Source organism: Pinus tabuliformis, chromosome 2_2 (assembly GCF_031772625.1).
Source record: "Pinus tabuliformis cultivar Carrire ecotype Pingquan chromosome 2_2, CPIR1, whole genome shotgun sequence".
Taxonomy (NCBI): domain Eukaryota; kingdom Viridiplantae; phylum Streptophyta; class Pinopsida; order Pinales; family Pinaceae; genus Pinus; species Pinus tabuliformis.
The window spans coordinates 379,459,222-379,465,659 of record NC_142300.1 but is presented as its reverse complement, the minus strand read 5'-3'; positions in this window follow the sequence as shown (position 1 = coordinate 379,465,659).

Sequence of the window (6,438 nt, the reverse complement as noted above, 5' to 3'; positions counted from 1 at the left end):
TGATTGCGATTACCTTTTTGGATTGGAGGATTGGGTGAAGTTTCAGTTTTGTGTGTGTTTCCTTTGATATTGCGATATGCAATCTCTGATCGCTTTATCACAATATAGAATGGTTTTATAATATTTATTAAAGTAACACTTTATTTTTATTTAAAAGGCTTTATAAAATTATTCGTTTACATCGGACCTTTTAATAACGATTTTTTTTGTGATGAGGTAAATACCGTTTTATTCACACATCTAACTAAGTTTATTTTAAAAGGGACCCATTTCATATTAAGATCTTGTGTAATGTTTTTATGAAATGGGGGGTTGTTGTACAGCATAACAATTGGCGATTCACTAGGAGAAACAGTTATCTCTGAGAAAATAATATAATACTTTAACTTCTTAATCTGAAAACCTTAATAGATAGAGAAAATCTAATATAACTAGGTAATCATAAATTCTGAATATAATGAAAACTATTTTTGTTATCTCTTACCCATCTCAAAATTAAATACATCCTAAGTTTTAAGTAAACTTTACTTGGTTGATAATGATAAAACAAAAGACTTTTCCAACTTAGCTTGTATAATGACTCCTTTTTCATAGGTAGAGCCACTGCTGCCAGCAAACGTCCATAGTCTCGGCAGGGTTACCTTTTAACCATTTAATCATTCATTGTTCCATCCATTTCAAAGTATAATTTAAAAGAATGAATCCAAAAAGATATGTTTCCACATTTTTTGTATTTCATTTTATTTTCTCCTTACTTCTTTATTTTGTAAGATAAAAAGCCATTGTCCTAGTTTGGTGGCCAGTTGTTGACAATGCCATTCACTGGTTGTAATTTAACTGAACAAGCTAGCTCGTGATGAGACCCCTTGTCTTATAATAATAAGCCATTACCCTATTATGGTATGTAGTGTTGGTAATGTCAATTGAACTAATCTCCTATGAACATGGTAAGCAGGCTTATGATAAGACCTCTTATCTTTTATATCAAATATATTTTAGAATTACACTTTGAAAAATTATAAACTTTGATGGATGGGGTGAATAATTTTCTCCTTAAGAGAACATGGATGACAATTTTGAGAGTTGAAGATGCTAAGATTGAATCAGTATTTTCTTTGTATTGATAACCATTTTTAGGCTTCTAAAACTTTAGAATGATTTACAGTATTTTCAACTTTTGAGAGGATTTCACAAAAATGAAAAGGGTTTTCAAAATTCAAGTATACCTAATTCCCTAGAATTTTCCTTTTCGTTCAAGGGCTCCATCTATCAAAAGTAAATTATTTTCTTTTAAGTAACTTTTTCAATATAGTAAAGACCGATAGAAGTCTATTTACAACGTTATTTCCTAAGAAAAATAACTAATTATTCACAGAAATATAGCTGGAAATTGAATATTTACAAAGTGAGAAGGGGTTACATCCTCAATTGAAGATTTTTTTCAAAATAAGGCCATTGATAGGAAGAGAATCTCTCTTTCTTGATAGATCTTGCAATGTGAATGTAGAAGGGCCTATCTTCTCGCTGATTTGGAATGGTCCAAGCCACATTTTTTGAAACTTAGTGTGTTTTCCTTTATCCTCGTGGGATTTGTCCCATTTCAAAACTAGATCACCAACTTGTAAATGTTTTGAGCCAGTTGAAGTTGTATCAAAAGAAAACTTGATAATTTGTTGATGCTTTGCATGTGTAATTCTGGCTTTCTCCCTTTCTTCCTCTAATTTCAAGATCTGATCATGTCTTAATTGAATAGAAGATGAGGGATTTTCTTCAATTAATTGCACTAAGGCTAGTGATGGAAGTACTAAATTTGATGGTATGATAGCCTCCTTTCCATACACTAGATTAAATGGAGAAGTGCCGATTGAGGCCTTCTGTGTTATACAGTCTTCCCATAGTGAAAATATCAAAGACTTATGCTAGGTTTTATGATTCTGCTCAATAGTTCTCTTAATGATTTTGATAATATTTTTATTGGTAGATTTTGCTAAACGATTACCCTGAGGGTAGTAGTTTGCAGAATATTTCAATTTGAATCCTCTTTTGATAGCAAATTCAAGTACCAGAGAAGTAATATGAATTATCAAAAATAAGAGCATTTGGGACACAAAACCTGGTAATAATGAACTGATCTATGAATTCAATGATTGCCTCAGAGTTTGTTGTCTTCAAAGGAATTGCTTCCACCCACTTAGTAAAGTAATCAGTAGCTGTCAGGATATATCTATGATGTTTGGACGAATGTGGAGTGATTTCTCTAATGATATCCAATCCCCATTGTTCAAAGGGTTGTTCAATGTTGACTGGTTGCAAAGGAAAAGCTGGCTTCCTTTGTCTTCCATTGGTAGTTTGACATATTTGGAATTTCCTTACATATTCGTGAGTATCTCTAAATAAGGTGGGCCAGTAATACCCAGCATGAATGAATTTGTGGGCTGTTGTACCAGCTCCAAAATGTCCTCCTGTCGGACCATCATGTAGCTCCCGCAAGACATTTTGCGCTTCAGGTTTTTCTAGGCATCTTAAAAAAATTGAATCATAATTCCATCTAAACAACACATCATCAACAATCATGAAATTTTTTGCTTTGACTCTTATGGCACGCTTGTTTTTATAGGAAAGATTAGAAGGAGCATATCCATTTTTCAAATAGAATATCAAATCTGCATATTGGGATTTAGGATTAATGGTACTTATCTGATTGATTTCTTCAATATTGTTTGTACCTTCATGTTCCTGAATATTAGAAGCTCCTGCTAACAACCTGCAAAAACCTTGGCCTTTGACAATCTTTGCTGGTTTAATTTCCAAGTCATATTCTTGTAATGCTGTGACCCAATTTGCCCTTTTTCTCCCAATTCCCTTTGAACTAGTAACTGTCTTACTACTGAAAAAGGGACTATAACTTTTGTGTGAGCCTTTAAGAGGAAGGGTCTAAAGTGTTTAATGGCTTTATATACAGCAAAGGCTTGTTTTTCAACTTCAGAGTAATTAAGTTTGGCACCTTGAAGATTTGAACTATAAAATGAAATTGGTGCTTCCAAGTTTTGATCGTTGATTTGTGTTAGCACTGCTGCATAAGATGAATCAAATGCAAGAGTATATAGAATGAAATTATTTAAAAAATTAGGAGTGTTTAATGCAAGAGAATTTATGATTGCTTGTTTTATTGAATCAAAAGATTCCTTTTCTATATGCCCCCATTTAAACACTGAGTTCTTCTTAATCATGGGTTGTAATGGTAAAACAAAGTATGAAAAATCTGGAACAAATATTTTTACAAAATTAATTTGACCTAAAAATGATTGCATCATTGTTTTATTATGTGGAAATGGAATCTCGGAAATCTCTTTAATTCTATCTGGATCAATATAAATACCATCCTTTGAAACAATGAAGCCCAAGAGTTTACCTTAGTCAAGAGAAAAAAAAAAAACTTCTTAGGATTGAGTGAAATGCCATACCTTTTGCAGTGTTCAAAGATTTGTTTCAAATCATGTAAGTGATTTGATCTCTTCTTAGAGAAAATGGTAATGTTATCCAAATAGACAACTACTGGTTTATTATTTAGACCTCTGAATGTTATGTCCATTTCTTTTTGGAATGTGGCTCCAACATTAATTAACCTGAAAAGCCTTTTTTGATAGGCATAAGTTCCCCACTTGGTTCTGAAAGTAGTCTTAAGTCTATCATTGGGGTGCACCAAGATTTGGTTATACCCTGAAAAACCATCTAAGAAGGACATTAATTCAGAGCCAGCTACTAAATGGAGAGTTTGCTCCATTGTTGGTAGAGGGAAGTTATCCTTTTAACTTGCTTTATTAAGATTTCTGAAATCAATACAAATTCTAATGTCACCATTTTTCTTCCTTACTGGCACCATGTTAGACACCCAATTTGAATGTCTAACAAGAAAGATTATGTTAGCTTTCAAGAGTTTTTTTAATTCAACTTTTATTTGACTCTCTAAGTTAGGATGAATCTCCCTTAATTTCTGTTGTACTGGTTTTTGTTTAGATAGCATTGGAATTGTATGTTGTATGATAAATGTATCATACGTTTTCAAATCATCATATTTCCAAGTGAAGACATTTTTATATTTATGCAATAGTCTAATAAATGAAATCCTTTCTTCTGGAGTAAGTCCTAATCTCAAATTGATGTTTTGTGGATTGTCCTTACTACCAAGGTTTATTAATTCAAATTTCAAAGTAGAACTCTGAAGCTTTGAATTAGTAACCTATTTAAACCTATCTTTGATGTCATAAAGATCTTCAAGTTTGACCACTGGTCTGGGTATTAAGTTTTCTTCAAGATTTTCTTTCATTTGAAGATCATGCTCACTTTCGTCAATAATTTGATCATTGTAGGACTTGTTAGAAGTTAAGAAATTTAAAATGTCATCATCATGATTGAACACTCGCTAGTTAGTGACATTATCAAGAATCGATGGTCTAAAAATTAACTCTACTGAAAACGTATCGGGACTGTAATCTTCAGATGGAAGGAGATTAGAAGCAACATTGGCTAGTAAATCTGCTGCTGCATTCTGGGATCTAGGGATGGGGGAGATATTGAATGCTAAAAAATGAGATATAAGATCTTGTACCAAGGATTGATAATGTTTAAAGTGACTAGAAAGGTAATGTATAGTATTTCTAACTTGTCTTATAATGATTTCAGATTCATCAAACACTTTCAAATATTGAACTTTAAGACCAATTGCTTTATAAAGTCCTTGAATCAAGGCTTCATATTCAGCAGTATTATTTGTGCACTCAAATTCTAATCTGCATGATAACATGGTCTTTTCTCCCTCAGGGCTAACTAAAATAAATCCTACTCCTGCACCTTCACTAGATTTAGACCCATCAAAATATAATGACCAAAACAAAGATTTATATACAGTTTTATTTACAGTTTCCTTAGCAATTTTAACACACCTTGATGCATCTGTTTGGGAAAAATTTTCGATTTGAGATGTGAAACTATTTACTAACAATGGTGATGATTGAGCAGTAAAATCTCCAAAGAATGATTCGGATGAGTAATTACCCAGAATGTTGTTGTTGAATGCTATCGATTGGTTTTCTTGTTCAAACTCAGTAACAGTATGAGTCATATGTTTCTCCCGATCAATCTTTATCTGATTTGGCTTTTCCTTATAAGGTAGCCACATATGAGACCAATCGGTGGAAATATAACCATGAAGTTTCTCAGACCAGTCTCTACTCAAAATCAAACCATAGAATTCAGGAATATTAGCGATTAAAATATCAATTCTCTGAACCACTCTTGGATCAGCTAATAACCTAATGGTAACTGAGTTGATTTCTCCTAATACTTGGACCTTAATTCTATCCAACTGGACAATATGGATTGTAGACTTTTGGGGTTCAATGTTCAGTTTGGAACAAATTGAAGCTCGCATTATATTCGAGAAAGCCCCTGAGTCAATCAAGCAGTTTTTCATATTTCTATTATAGATCTCGTAGGTCAAGAGAAAAGGAGGAGTATGGGAATTTGATATATCTCTGATTAGGACAGCATCAGTAGCTTCTACTTTACCAGGAGGTGGTTTACCTGTTTCATTAGTAGCTTTGGACAATATAGCATTAGGAAGAGGAGAAGAAGGTACTGTTGGAAATAATACTGAGAGGGTGGGTGAATCAGTATTATCAAATTCTTTTCAATATGCCTTCCAGATTTATACTTTAATTTATTCTTCAGATATTGATCATTAATTTGTATGTCAGTGCCAAATAATAATGAACAAGAACAAGAAAAATAGATAAGCACACCAAAGAACACCAGATATAAGGTGGAAACTCAATGTGGGTGAAAACCACCTGCTGCAATATGTCTCTATCTACTTTCAATTAGAAACATCTTTTACAAGGATTTTGTACTGGTGCAGTCCTTTACCAGTACGCAGGCTGCAACCTGCAGAGAGCTATAACTCTCTCTCATTTTCCAGTCTCTCCTGGAAGGGAGCTACAACCCCCTTTGCTCTTCTACTTCTTTAAGGACCACGTTTCATTAATTTTCAGACTGGATCCAAGAAGATCAAATAATCATCAAGTACATGCAAATCACCCAATCTCCTTATACAATCAACCAATGAATCACCCAACTTCTCAGAATGCTGTAAACAGAAAAGTGATACCAGAAATCTAAACCCAGAACTCTGCAGCAATAGATAAAAGACAGCCAACAAATGTTTCAAGACAGGTCCGCAACTTCACCAATATAACCTTGCGGATATCCACAGTCTTTCTGTGCCTGAACTGTGCAGATCCGCACTGTATCCTTCTGCTGCTCTGCGTACCACCGCACCTTCCCCTTCTACTGAACTACGTACCTCAACTCAGATACGCACTGCACTGTGTGTCCGACCGCATACCTCCGCACTGTTCCTTCTGTGCCTCTGCGTATCTC